Source organism: Lepidochelys olivacea, assembly GCF_965140295.1.
Source record: "Lepidochelys olivacea isolate rLepOli2 genome assembly, chromosome: 2".
Lineage (NCBI taxonomy): Eukaryota > Metazoa > Chordata > Testudines > Cheloniidae > Lepidochelys > Lepidochelys olivacea.
The window spans coordinates 66,234,479-66,250,241 of NC_140412.1; the positions used below are offsets into that span (position 1 = coordinate 66,234,479).

General features: G+C 43.0%; 1 long non-coding RNA gene across 1 annotated transcript in view; it reads right to left on the minus strand.

Moving 5' to 3' along the window:
- Positions 1-1,033: 1,033 nt before the first annotated feature.
- Positions 1,034-15,763, minus strand: part of LOC311515276 — an 84,874-nt gene continuing 70,144 nt past the window's right edge. The window contains exon 5 of the long non-coding RNA XR_014710098.1: positions 1,034-2,071. This is a non-coding gene — a long non-coding RNA (uncharacterized lncRNA). The remainder of the gene's footprint in view (positions 2,072-15,763) is intronic.

Below are 15,763 nucleotides of genomic sequence, written 5' to 3' on the forward strand. Positions count from 1 at the left end.
TTTAATTGGGCTTGGGTAGTTGACTTTTTAAGCAGCTTCACCTGCTTCTCTAGCTCTTTCCCAGCCATCGTGAGCCTGTATAACAGAGCTCTCTTCTGAACCCTCATTTTGGGCGGCGGTTTACAGATCGTGTACTGCTCCCATGCCCTTCCCAGTTTCTGAAGGGCATCCTCCCTGCAAAATAACGCCCCCCCAGGGGTTGTGCCCTTTACCAAATAAAGAAACACAATACTCTAAAGATGTTTTGAGCTGCTGTGTCCAACCTGATAGTCCGAAGACCTTCTCCATTGCAGGTGGTTGACTCACCATCAACCAGTACAGTCCCAAATAGGTAGCTCCCTAGCAGGCGAGCCTACCTTAGCCCACCACACTGCTTACGGTCAGGGCTTTTGCTGCCAACTTCCTGGACCTTGATGAGGACCCTTGTTGCAGCCACGTCCCATGGACCCCCTTCGGCTGGGACACATTAACGGCACTACGTGGGGGGCCTCACTTAATCTGTGCTGCTGCTCGCAAGCTCCTATGGGCAGACAGGCCGGTCATGCCTTCTCCCTGGAACCCAAGCCTTCACTTAAAAAAAAAACAACAGACCAATGCCTGCTTCTCTGCCACCTAGGCTGATGGGACTGGTTCCTGAACACCTTGTGTGGTTAGCCAGATCCCTGGGACTGCTCTCCAGCCAAAGGGTCACAGCCCCCAATTGCCAAACTGTAGAAGGGTGGTAGCAACCTTAGCCACCCAGCAGCTTGTCTTTGACTGCTGACCCCCTCTTGGGATTTCCCTCCCTGAGTTGATGGACTGATGCAACCACAAAGCAAAACTAAAAGGGACAAAACAAAACCAAGCAGACTGGCAGATGCTAGGACTTACTCTTCTGCCAGTCCTGCCGCGGTTGCCACAACTGTTACATGGTCTCAGGTAACAGGGCCAGGTTCTTTGACTGGCAATAACAGTATCTAATCACCTGCGGAGTAAGTTAACTAAAATCTTCCCACTGACCACCAGGTAGGTAACAGAAGACCAGAGAGCAAAATTCTTCAAAAACAAACAGGAAATTTATTAAAAGCGTTATTAACAATGTCAGGGAGAAGAGGGGTGGGGAAAGAATAAAACAGACTAAAACCATAAAACGGCAATGTGGTTGCCCAACGATGGGTCTGAAGCCCGGTCCCCAATACAACCCTTGGCAATTTACACTTCTAACAAAACAAATGAAACCAAGGTACCCCAGAATTTTACTGTATTTGAAAGGATGGATCTCAAGTGGGAGCAGGTGTGGGTGTTAAGTGACAGTCTCTCTGTTGCTTGGGTTCGTAGGGACCTGGACCTGCAACTGTGCACGCAGTGGTTACTGCGGACAGGAGGAGCTCAGGACCGTCACTGGGTTGGAACCAGGAGACCACTGGTGTTGGCAATCACTGGAAACAGGAACAAGGTAAGTAGATTCAGGTGGAAGATACCCAGATTGGTGAGATAAGGTAAGATGGAGAAGGAAGTTCTCAATGCCCACACAGACATGACAATCACTGGCTGCCTCTCAGATGCACAGCCCCACTGACAGGGTGTGCAGCCCTTTTATGCCTTCTGTGTCATGAAAGTTCTAGTCCAGACCGGTTTGATCCAGTCTCCTCAGAGGCAGTTTCTGTGGCAAACCCTGTTTCCCACGCCAAATGAAAAGGTGTGAAAGTGAATTGTAAACAACCAAAACTGGACTTCATTTTAAAAGATGGATTCCATTTCCAAAATGCTTTGTAACTAATTATTTTAATACAAATGTACAGTAAATTCAAATGTGAACAGTGAAACAAGCATAAGTAAGCATGACTAAACATATATAGGGAACTCCGCCCTACACCAGGGCCTTTTCACTCAGCTGAAGCTCTAAGTTACGGGACATCTTCAATTCTTTTAATAGCTCTTTTTGAGTTGTAGTTAAACTTGAGTTTTCTGTCCAACAGACTTTAACAGTTTATCCTGTGCCAGGCCAACTCCCTTCTTCTAAAACATATTTGGCAAAAAATAGTCAGAAATGCAGACTTGGTAGTTGACATGACAATTCCTGGTGTTGCCCCTAGAATGGAAAGACCAGGTGATTCATAAGGAGCATTGTTAGCACCCTGAATACATACATAGTTTCAGCTTGTTAGAGCACGTCCAAGCTACTGTATAATGTTGGTACTTTTAGTCTGGAGATAAAAATATGCCTGAATAAAGTGTTTGTACTTAAAGTTTCCATCCAGAATAATTTGTCTTTGTGTTAAATTGCTAAAAATAAGAGAAATGCATTCTGAGATACCCTTTAAATATTCTAGCACCAGTGTAATTACTGGCTTTTATGTTTTGTATAATCCATTACTGTTAATAAATTATAGTTTAGAAAGCAAGTCACTTTATTAAAATATGTTGCTTTAAAAATATAATTTGAAGACCACAATCTCAAGCCAGTGCAATGAGAGAGCGCAGTGTAAAAGTATAGTTTTTCCTACTTTTATGTTTATAATTTTATGTTTCCTAGCCATTTGAAGCTGCGGAACAACTCTCGAGAGCAACATTAAGCCTACTTATTTACTAATGGATCTTTGAATGTAGTCAGTACATTCCCTTTATCCCTTCAAGTAACCATGTGATTTACTGCCTTGAGATCTAAAAACAAACAGTTTGATAAAACAGCAAAGGAGACATATACTTTAATATTTTCCCCTCTCAAACAGTGGGAAAACATGAGAGTCCTTGGAATAATCTTGAGATGGCTAAAGCACCAATTGGAAAGGATAGCCTGAGGCTTGGAAACTTAAGATATTTTACTCACAATAGTGTAAGAAAATGATGTGTATTCACATCTTTTAAAAAAATCACAAGAAAATGCAGGATTAGTGTTATGCAGGAGAAACCAGAGATCAATACAATAATCTACCTACACATTAATCAGAGCAGGCATTCAATTCTTTATTTCCAAACCTTAAGATCTCTTGTCAAGGTTCCTCCCCCACTCTGAACTCTAGGGTACAGAGATGGGGACCTGCATGAAAAACCTCCTAAGCTTATCTTTACTAGCTTAGGTCAAAACTTCCCCAAGGTACAAAATATTCCACCCTTTGTCCTTGGATTGGCCGCTACCACCACCAAACTAATACTGGTTACTGGGGAAGAGCTGTTTGGACGCGTCTTTCCCCCACAAATACTTCCCAAAACCTTGCACCCCACTTCCTGGACAAGGTTTGGTAAAAAGCCTCACCAATTTGCATAGGTGACCACAGACCCAAACCCTTGGATCTGAGAACAATGAAAGAGCATTCAGTTTTCTTACAAGAAGACTTTTAATAAAAATAGAAGTAAATAGAAATAAAGAAATCCCCCCTGTAATATCAGGATGGTAGATACCTTACAGGGTAATTAGATTCAAAAACATAGAGAACCCCTCTAGGCAAAAACCTTAAGTTACAAAAAAGATACACAGACAGAAATAGTTATTCTATTCAGCACAGTTCTTTTCTCAGCCATTTAAAGAAATCATAATCTAACACGTACCTAGCTAGATTACTTACTAAAAGTTCTAAGACTCCATTCCTGGTCTATCCCCAGCCAAGATAGAATATAGACAGATACACAGACCCTTTGTTTCTCTCCCTCCTCCCAGCTTTTGAAAGTATCTTGTCTCCTCATTGGTCATTTTGGTCAGGTGCCAGCGAGGTTACCTTTAGCTTGTTAACCCTTTACAGGTGAGAGGAATTTTCCTCTGGCCAGGAGGGATTTCAAAGGGGTTTACCCTTCCCTTTATATTTATGACATCTCTAATTTCCTTTTTAATATTGTCCTGGCAAGTCTATGTAAAAGAGTGTGGTGAGGGAGAGCGAACAAAAGGACCAAAAGTCACACACATGGTTTGCACAAAGTGGAGTGACCAAAACATGGTGATTCAGCCATGGAAGGAGCAAGAAGTCTCTAGGGACCTGGTAGCATAGATTTAAATGAGAAAAGGAAAACTGGTTGTGGGTCTGAAGGGAGTTTGCTTGCATTATAAGGGAGTAGGAGTAACTGGGAAGAAACTGGATGGGATAAAGATAATTGAAAATGGCAAAGGGCTTCAAAGTTTGCTGCAAGAGAGTGGAGAGTTGCACAAAACTTTTTTGGTTAAAAAATGGCTTTTAATATTTTGTGAAACTGGATTTGAACTTTTTTTCCCTCAGTTTTTTTTTTTTTTTTTGCTCATACCAAAAATGCTATCAAGGCTTTCTGTTTACAAAATCCAACTATTTTCAGTACAGTAAACTTTTTAAAAATAGAAAAAAACCTTCCAAAATGGATCTGTTTTGGAAAATGAAAGTTTCAGCATTTTTTCCCTTCATTTTTCTGCATCTCTATTGAGTGAGTGGATGTGGTTGCTGCACAAGGAGTAAGGAATTGTCTAGACTAAGATTTGGGGAATCAATTGAGTTGGTAGAGAACTTGGGACAGGACAATTTTAGGGTGTGAATGGGGAAAGTGGCAGTGAAGGGAAGTGACAGGTGCCGCTTTTGTGGACTTACAAGAGGATCTGGATGGGGAAATTTGGCGACTATCTGGTGGATGCATGGTGAAGTAAAATCGGAAATATTTCTGATAACTATGGTACAGTGATAAAAGCACCATACTTAAGATTGCATAGCAAAGTTCTGTTCTGGCAGGAGCTTTCTACCTTTATTCTGTAAAAATCTCATTGAAATTGCCAAAACCAGAACATAGGATTATGTTTAACACTATTTGAATTTTTCATAGTGATTTCATGGAAAAAAAATTGATAGAGAATAATAAATTTTAACGTCACTATTTATGGCAGTTTTTCACTGGATTGATCAAAAGGGGTACAAAGAAAAGTGAGACACTTTCCCAAACTGCAAAATGGGGGTAATGAAACTGACCTCCTTTGTAAACCACTGAGATCTGCTGATAAAAAGAGTGGCTTGTAGGTGTTATTATTGCAAGAAATGTAAGACACTCTTGACCTCTCCTTTACCATATTGGGACTCCTTGCAGAATTGCACTTGCTCTCTACAGCAAACTCCTTGTCTACACAAGGATAAAAAAACCCATGGCTGGCCCAGGTCAGCTGACTCAGGCTTTCAGGGCTCAGGCTCTGGGGCTGAAAACTGCTGTGTAGACTTTTGGGCTTGCACTGGAGCCCAAGTTCTGGGACCCTCCAGTCCAAGCCTGAACATCTACAGAGTGATTTTTAGCCCTGCAGCCCAAGGCCCGCAAGCCTGAGTCAACTGACCCAAGCCAGCCGTGACTGTGCCACAGGGCTTTTATCCCTGGGTAGACCTACCCAAACAGGGACTTCAGTAGTGGTGAGGAAGAACATGTTCCCAAATGCATGGAAGGTATGTTAATAAGATGTGCTGATCTGTGTATAGCTGATACCAAAGTATATGAGGGCACTGTTAATATTTTGCACTGGTATGTTACTTTTTGGTATCTGTTGGAGATGGAACTGAAAGCCAGAGGGGGTGTTGGACTGAGTTACTGATATACTGACGACAGTACAAAGATGGAAAGGAATACACGTCTTTCCCGTTAACTTATCTCCATTCTTTTAAAGTGTTGGGTGGATGGAATGTATCCTGCCTCAATCTTCTCTGCTACCACACACAATTTTAGTTCGCCAGTGTGTATTAAGAATTCTAATTAACTCTATTTCCTCATTCATATCTCTGCATTTATAATGTAGCAACTTGCAACATTTCAAAGTGTGTCACGTACTATTTCTTTTGAGTGTGAAAGGAAAAAGTGCTCATAAGTTTACAGAGCACTGAATGAGTGTGATGATGCATCCTGTGGTTGCACGAGCAGCAAATACATCAGCTTCTACATATGGTTCTTATTTAAACATTGACAATGACCACTAGACTTAATAGTTCCTCATAAATTAATCCTCATAGCATTCTATTATTTATATGACCAATTATTTGCCGCTCTTCTCTGAATTACCTCCAAGTTTGTCAGTATCTTTCTTGCAATGTAGTGCCCTGACATAAATGTAATATTCAAGATGCGATTGCTCCAATACCAATGTCCTCTGATGGACAATATCTTTGTGTTTTCAGCCCAAGTTTGCTTCCCTTCCACCACCCGCCCCCCACCCCCAGCCATATTGCATCTTAAACCCATGTCTAATTAAATGTGTATGCTCAGAACCAATCATTCCACACACAGAAACACTTCATCCTTAAGTCTCTTTTCAGCACTTCAGCTTTTTAGGGGTCTCCCTTCCGTTGCATATACTTTCTTTGGATTATTTTTCCTTTTCTAAAGTTGAATCTCATTTTTAAAATTGCAAAACTTTTTTAAAGTGAAAGATGACTTTTCAGGCAAAACAAAGTTTTTCCACAGAAAATTTTCATTTTGGTTAAAGTTTAACAATATTTTTGTATGAAAAACTGAAAACCAAAAGTTTCAGTAAATGTTTTTGGTTAAAAATAGGGTTTTGGTAGGTTTGTCTTTCAGCAAAACAGTTTTTGTAGGACATTTAGAAAAAAACATGTTTATCACAAAAAAAGGATGTTGTGACCAGCTACACTCATTTGTTATTTTTGCCCATATTTCTCGCTAGTGACCAGAAAATAAAATTCAGTCTCTGATAAAAAAACAGAACTCTGTTGTATCACATGAAAATAGTAGGGCTATCAAGCTATTTAAAAAATTAATTGTGATTAATTGTACTTTTAAACAATAACAGAATACCATTTATTTAAATATTTTTGGATGTTTTTTACATTTTCAAATATATTGATTTCTATTGTATTCAAAACAGAATACAAAGTGTACAGTGTTCACTTTATATTTTTTGATTACAAGTATTTCCACTGTAAAAATAACAGAAGAAATAGTATTTTTCAATTTACCTAATACAAGTACCATAGTGCAATCTCTTTATCATGAAAGTTGAACTTACAAATGTAGAATTATGTACAAAATTGCATTCAAAAACAAAACAATGTAAAACTTTAGCGCCTGCAAGTCTACTCAGTCCTACTTCTTGTTCAGCCAATTGCTCAGACAAACAAATTTGTTTACATTTGCAGGAGATAATGCTGCCCTCTTCTTGTTCACAATGTCACCTGAAAGTGAAAACAGGCATTTGCATGGCACTGTTGTAGCCGGTGTCACAATATATTTACATGCCAGATGCACTGAAGATTCATATGTCCCTTCATGCTTCAACCACCATTCCAGGGGACATGCTGATGACAGTTTCTGCTCAATAACAATCCAAAGCAGAGTGGACTGATACATGTTCATTTTCATTATCTGAGTCAGATGCCACCAGCAGAAGGTTGATTTTCTTTTTTTGGTGGTTTGGATTCTGTAGTTTCCGCATCAGAGTGTTGCTCTTTTAAGATTTCTGAAAACATGCTCCACACCTTGTTCCTCTCAGATTTTGGAAGGCACTTCAGATTCTTAAACCTTGGGTCGAGTGCTGTAGCTATCTTTAGAAATCTCACACTGCTTCTTTACATTTTATCAAACCTGTAGTGAAAGTGTTCTTAAAATGAACAACATGTGCTAGGTCATCATCCAAGACTGCTATAACATGAAATATGTGGCAGAATGCAGGTAAAACAGAGCAGGGGACATACAGTTCTCCCCCAAGGAGTTATGATTCAAGGAGTTATTCCCCAAGCAATAATTAATGCATTATTTTTTTAACGAGCGTCATCGGCATGGAAACATGTCCTCTGGAATGGTGGCCGAAGTATGAAGGGGCATACGAATGTTTAGCATATCTGGCAAATAAATAGTTTGCAGTGCCGGCTACAAAAGTGCCATGCAAATGCCTGTTCTCACTTTTTGGTGACAATGTAAATAAGAAGAGGGAAGTATTATCTCATGTAAATGTGAACAAACTTGTTTGTCTTAGTGATTGGCTGAACAAGAAGTAGGACTGAGTGGACTTGTAGGCACTGAAGTTTTACATTGTTTTGTTTTTGACCGCAGTTATGTAACAAAAAACCCCCTATGTTTGTAAATTGCACTTTCATGACAAAGAGATTGTGCTACAGTATTTGTATGAGGTGAATTGAAAAATACTATTTGGGAAAGGCACCGTCTTTATAAAGGATATCAGCTGTCAAGTGAGATCAGTGACTATTATGTTGGAGACCTACATAAAATAGCTAAGTCATTTGAATTTGAACAATTAAAAATTGGACTAAGCAAAAAACAGGTTATTTGTGATATTATGAGTCAAAACAAGACTTTAAAGTATTCCTCCAAATGAAAGCAGTGAAAGAAGTGTATCTTATAAAATGCATAAAGGCAGAAGACGAGTACAAGAATGGGCATATGGCAAATACAGTATTAAAATGTAACACATAATGTATGCATCTGATGAAGTGAGCTGTAGCTCACGCAAGCTTATGCGCTAATAAATTTGTTAGTCTGTAAGGTTCCACAAGTACTCCTTTTCTTTTTACTGATACAGACTAACACGGCTGTATTTACTCTGAAACCTTTCAGTACAGGGAGTGCAATGTCCGGCATACCATAAAAATAACTATTTTTGCAGAACTGTTTATTCTCAGCGTAAATTGGAAAAAAGCAGAAAGCAAAAGCAAAATACATTCATTGTGACATGCCAATTGTACAAGTGGAATGACCCCAAAACAAGTAGACTATACAGAGATTCATAGGCTTGCTAACATATCCAAGTGAATTCATCCTTAATTTGTCACAATTAAGCACGCCTCTCTCCTGCCCCTTAATGGAGGAAAAAATGTAAGAGATCTTTTGGGGCACCAGTGGGTTTCATGAATATCCTATCCTTTTTTTTTGTTGCTCATTCTTCTAGGTTTCAGGTTAGGATGTTTACTTGTTTTGTCAACTAGTAGCATTTATTTTTGCTATAAATATAAGAAATGTCATATACTTAAAATATTCCTAGAAAAGGCTTTCATGATAATTCCAAAGAGTTTATACAGTCTTGCAGAAGTCACTTTGCAGACTAACCGTCCTGCTCTTCAGAGCACCTTACCAGTTCCTCAACTAAACTTACCAATGGCTTTTAAAGTGAAAACAGAAGGATTCTATGCAACAGTTTATCCTATCCCTCAGATAAGGATCAAATAGGTCTAATGCCATATTTTGCAGTAAACAGATGCTTGACCTTATGTCCTAGGATGAGTAAATTCCTCACATTTTTGTACACATAAATTGGTCTCTGGCTTTTACATAAAAAAGAATCAGAGAATGTCTAATTTATGCTGATGAGTACTGTGATCTAGCTGGGGTTTATGTAAATGCAAACTTCTAGTTAAGAACCAACTACAGGTTATGGAGGCAGAATAGAATACATATTCCTTTGCAAGAACAGTTAACTTGATGACTAGCAAAATTCTTGCTAATTATTTCTGTATGTGGAATGATTGCCTCTGAGCATACAAATTTAATTCCTATGAGTGTAGTGGAGTGCTAGGGAAAAACACCATATTAAGAGAGTGAGACAGTGATTAACATATAATAAACAAGAGTTGTAACAAAGGAAACAGTTTTGACACTTGTGTATATGTAGGCTTTATATGTTGGTAAGTGCAAAACATACTGTAATGTGCTGAAGGATGCTGCAAATCTCCTCTAGTAAAGTTTTGCCACAAAACTGAGGGAAAGGTTGAGGCGATTTATCTCTGTGGCTCATAAAAATAGCTCTTAAAAGCAAACGGTTTGCTCTTGGAAGAGATAAAATTGCTCCCCATGGCTGGTGGTATGAAAATGAATAACCAAGAAGGTCTCTTTTATTACATTCCCAACCCATTTCAAATGACACACAACAAACGCTGTGCTCTACTGACAATATACGCAGTACACCTTTTCAGCAGAAAGCACTTGACATGTTTTTGCCAAGTGCTGTTACTTCTGTACTGGCTTATGAGAAAATATTTTTGCTTATGTCAGAAAATACATAAATTCTTCAGTCTCCCATCCCTCCTCTTTGTGAGCAATCAGTGAAACCATATCTGAAATGCCAGTGTATTCAGCTCCTGATTTTCAATAGTATTTGAAAACAAATATTTTCAATATTATTCTAAAATTACTCACACACTGTAGGTGCAGTCATAATGTTCTATCAAAGGTCCCCAAACTGTGGGGTTCCCCCCCCGCAGGGGTGGCACAGAGGAACATTTGTGGGGGAGGCGTGGCAGGGCCTGGGCTACTCCCCCTAGGAGCCATGGAGAATGCCACTCAGCCCTACTCCACTCCCAGCCCCAGCCCTGGCTCCACACCCAGTTCCCAACCCTGCCCCTAGTCTCGGCCCCCAATCACAGGCTGGCTGCATCTCAACACCTGGTCCCGGCCCCACCCCCAGCTTCAATCCCTGGCTACAGCTCCATTCCCAGCCCCAGACCTTCCCCCAGCTGCAGCCCCAGCCTTGGCTCCCTTACCCCTGTCTGCACCCCCACACCCTTCCCCAGGAGCCCTGGCTCCAGGAGGCAGGGGGGCATGGATGGGGTAAGGGGGGGTGATGCTGAAAAGTTGGGGGACCACTGTTCTAGGTGATAAAATGCAGACAAATTTAACATGGTGGAGAATGCACTGGACAAAACAGCTTGTGAATTCTAGAAAGGAACTGGAAAAGGTATCTAAGAAGCATCTGGACCAGGAATTCATGCTTTTGTAATCACATTGGTTGAACTGGCCCTGAAATGGATGCAGCCTACCTTGAATACAGTCAGAACACTGATGAAGAACTGAAACTGAAAGAACTGAAACTGCAACTTCCCATAAGATCATTCCTATAAGTACAGTGATAAGACCACGCTTTTAGGTTTGAGTTGAAAGAAGTTTAAACTCCATGTTGCACAACAAACTCTCTTCACAGCTATTCTGACCAAAGGAACCATTATCAGGAATAGGGCAGCAGTAGCAGGGGGGAAGGAGAACTCCCAATGGAGGAGGCTGCACCAGAGGAAGTGCTTTGGAAGACTGAGAAAAGGAGTGCCACAGTGGAAGAGCAGTTTCCAGCAGGAGCCTCTGAGTTTCCTTCCCTTGCAGGGGTAGAAGGGTGGGGAAGAGGAAGAGAAGTAGTCCAAGAACAGCTCTTCCCATGGTCAAGAGGAGCAGCAGAGAGAAGGGGAGCTTTGGAGCCTTTCAATCCCATCAGAAGCAGCAAGTGGGAAGAGAAGCGTTTTCTACCCAGTCAGGAGTAGCAGCATCCATAGGGAGGAGGAGCCACTTGATCTGGGGAGTGCAGCTGGAGCGTGGTCGTCCTTTCAAATAGGATGTTCCTGGAGAATAAGGACATGGGGTTTGCCAAGATCTGATGTCTGGACAGGCATCTAACTAATTCTCATTGAAATGCTTAAGAGTTGCTGGTCTAATAAGGACCCTTTGTGAACTAAGAGTTAACCCAGGAGGGATCATTTTAGCCTGAGGAATGTTTGTGGGTGCCAGGAAGGATTTGAGAAGCAGAGGGACCAACCACTTGGGATGAAGTAGCAGAAGTCCCTTTTTTAATTGGATTGATTTGTCCTCACAGAGTCACAGTTTTAGGGGTTCCTTCTTAGCTAGAATCCAGACACATGCCCACAGAGCCCACCTATCTGTATACTGTGTAGACACCCATTCATAATTGATTCATGGGGCAGCACTGAAGGTACATTTTGCCCCATATATTCTTTCCAATACATTACACAACACTGAAGCTGTTAGATAAAAACCTGATGATATTTTAACTAACAAGAAGCATGTCTGCTTGCCATAGTTGGGTGGATTTAGCACAGGGGCGGGCATACTTTTTGGTCTGAGGGCCACATTGGGTTTCCGAAATTGTATGGAGGGCCAGTTAGGGGAGGCTGTTCCTCCCCAAACAGCCAGGCGTGTCCTGGCCCCTGCACCCTATCCGACCCTCCCGGCTTCTTGCCCCCTGACGGCCCCCCCCCAGGACTCCTGCCCCATCCAACCCCCCTTGTTCCCTGATGGCCCCCCAGGACCCCTGCCCCATCCAACTACTCCTTCTCCCTGTCCCCTGACTGCCCCCAGAACCCCTGCCACTGACTGCCCCCCGCTGCTCCATCCAACCCCCCCTCTCCTTCCTGTCTGCTCCCCCAGAACCCCTGCCCCCATTCAACCTGCCCTGTTCCTCGCCCTCTGACCGCCCCGACTCCTATCCACACCCCCGCCCCCTGACCTCCACCCCACTCCCCTGCCCTCTATCCAACTCCCCCTGCTCCTTGCCCCTTACTGCGCTGCCTGGAGCACTGGTGACCGGCAGCGCTACAGCCGCGCTGCCCAGAGCACCAGGACAGGCAGCCGTACCGCCTGACTGAAGGCAGCCATGCCACCGTGCAGCACAGAGCACTGGGTCAGGCTGCAGCTCCACAGCTGCGCTGCCCAGCAGGAGCTCCCAGCCCCGCCGCCCAGAGCATTGCACCGGTGGCGCAGTGAGCTGAGGCTGCGAGGGAGGGAGGACAGCAGGGGAGGGGCAGAGGGCTAGCCTCCCAGGCCAGGAGCTCAGGGGCTGGGCAGGATGGTCCTGCGGGCCGGATGTGGCCTGCGGGCCGTAGTTTGCCCACCTCTGATTTAGCACACCTCCAGCTCCCTGTATTTACTTGCACAAAGGACCAAAAGGAGAAGCAACTCAGAGCCTGATTTCTCCCAGTTTCTGGCAATTTGCAGCCTGCTCTTCTGAATCATGAAGTCAATCCAGTGTAATAATTTTTGATTAATGAAAGTTCAGCTGATCCCTGCCCCTAGCAGTAGAATGATCATGAGAACCTTCGGAAATGTAATAGAACGAATCATAAAAGAACACAAGAACAGCATCAATAGATACCTCCCATGGTTCAAGCAGATCTGCCGTGGAAATCCACAAATATTTTTCTCAAGGTGAAAAGCACTCGTCACTCTTTTGCATGCAACCACAATCTTTTAGCTATTCATCTTTTCACTTGCAAGTGTGTCAGCATATTTATACATGAAATATTCAGGTTAATGATATTTATTTATTAAAAATACACCAGATGCACGAGTGCATCCTACCAAGAATAAAAATGGTTACATTAAAATAGATGAGATATTGTGGTTCAGGGTTTAGGAAACTAACTGGATCATGCAACTCTTATTCACTTTAGTGAGATTACTTCTGAAAGTTGGTGCTCACCAGTATGAATAAAGGCTGAATAGTATGGTCCTAATTTAGTAAAGGTCAGATGAAGGATTATCTTGATGTATTAGGACCAGATTCTGATAGCCTTATTCACAAGAAGTGTGCTTTGCTCTGCACACAGTTCAATTGATTTTAATGGAATTACTCAGAGGCACTACTTGAAGCGAGTAAGGCACCAAGTACTCAGAATCTGATCCATCTGACTCCAACACTTGTGAGAAATCCCTCCCCAGTGAAACTTGAACAGGAAACCTTTGGTTACTGAATGATAGCGTTACCCAACTAAAGTGAAAGGAGATATCCATGAGCTGTCTATAATGGAAGCAGCCGTAATATGCTTTGTCAAGCTTCCAGAAAGGGAGAAACTCTGGATACCACCAGACCCAGCACTTAAAAATTATTTTGACTCATTCAGGTGTATTCATCCTAGGTTGCTCTTGGATCTTTTATTTTGGTTTACTTCCAGTTTCCAATATTATAAATAGCAGCACAGATGGCAGGCTAAATTCAGACCTATGTATGCAGGAGCTGTACCCATTTACATCTGGTCTGATTCTAGCCCAGTAAGTTATGAGGAGTTATGGTCCTTGATAATAGCTATTAAGTAGCACTCATCCCCACAAGCGAAACTGGTAAGCTTTGCAGAGATTATATAAAGATGTATCACCTTGAGTGCTAGACCATTCTGTTTGCATGCCTCCCATAGTAAGGGGTGGTGTATAGGGACACCAGTTACCAAGGAATCCCCTATTGTAGCTGGGGGAAGGGGGAGAAGAAGGAGAAGGCATGGGGAAATAATTTGCTACACTCTTTTATGGGGTGCAGCATACTTCCGCTCTGTGCCATCAGCAAATTCCAATGGTTATGGTGTACAAGAGGGGACCTGTGAACCCAACTACTTGTTCCTTGTAGGATGGGACAAAAGTATCTGTAGTACTTCCCCAAACCATGGGTTTGTCCAGACTAGAGTTTGATGTCCTGTTTTAACTCTAGTTAATTTGTTGCTAATTAAGGTGAGTTGACTCACACAATTGTAAATGCTAATCTAGTTACTCCACAAATGTTTGATCCAGGACACAAGCTCCAGTCCAGACATACCATATGTGATCACATAAGGGCTAAATACAATATAGCTATTAAGTAGTTCCAGCACAAGAACATTAAACAACAATTAGTAGCTACTTTGATATTTAATGATCTGGGGTGTGTCATGTTTGCTTTCCCAAAAATCAGATGAAATTATCAAGGTTAATTCTCTGCACAGTTCCCTCAAATGAGTATAAGGTGTGATCTGCATTTCAAAATAATAGCAGCACATAGTCTTCAATTCAGACTGATTTAAGTTAATCTTACACGTTGACAGTTATTCAAAAGAACAATGTTTTGACATTGCATTTGTTCCAGATATCTGGGGAGTTATCTTTGACTCATTTCGAAGAAGCCTTGAGAAAGGTCGCTAGTCATGGCTAAAACATTAGTTTACTGAATGACTGTCAAAAGAAAAGTCTTTAAATAAAACTAGCATGTATTATTGAAGCGAGTGTTTGTGACACAGAATCTCATTAGCCAAGGGTCCCCTGTTCTTTGAAAACAACTCTATGGACTTGTACGAGTTAGTCACCAGGAGATAATTACTCCTCGGGGAATTGTGTGCCACTGTGTGCTTGCAGAATCTGTGTCCCCTGCAGATTTCTTTGCAGAAAATGACAGGGAAGCAAAGGGAAGCCACAACATTTTGGGCACCCAGAGCAGCTGGTGGAGAGGTAAATCACCACAGGGGAGGGTATGGCATGTGGGGGGATGGCGCCCTGGCTGGGCTCAGCTGCTGGTCCTGTCTGGGCTGGGGAGGACAGGACTTCCTCTTCCCTTGCAAGGAACAGCCAGGGCTGGGGCCAGGCAGACCCATGCCTAGGAACCTCCCCCAGTTGTAGGAAGCTCTCCACCCCACTCCACTTCCTGGCATCATCACTCCTCAGTTGCAGGGGGAGGGGTCACTGTAGGGGGAGCTGCTCCCTGTCTGTCCAACCCCTGTGCATCTAGAATCCCCCATACCCAGAACCCCCTGCTAAGCCTCAGCCTCACACACCTGAACCCCCACCCTGCAGGGCCTCATCTTCTGAATCCAGAGTCCCCCTGTACCCAGACCTTCCCACAGAGACCCCCCCTCTGCATCTGGACCCCCACCCTACACCCAACACCACTTCCTGCTGAGCGCTCCGCACTCGAACCCCCTCACCAATGAGCCAAACTCCCTCAGCACCTGGACAACCCCGACGAGCTACCTGGATCCTCATCCCAGTGAGCCCCAACCAGTTCACCCAAACCCTCACCCCACCAAGTCCCACTCCACCACACCAGACCCCCCACCACGGAGCCCCAAGCACCTTCACCTGGACCCCCCTGCAAAGTCTCATTCCCCTGTACCCAGAACTCCGCAACAAGCCCCGGTGCATCCAGATCCCAACTGACTCCCCACCAAGCTACCCACATCCAGATTGCCCCATACAGAAACCTCTCACCCCACACTAAGCCCCTCCACACTTGGATCCTGCTGGGCTGAGCTTGCCTGCTCTGGATCTGGATCGGGGGCCAGGGCCAGGTGTGTGTTCAAGACTCTGTCCCTCTCAC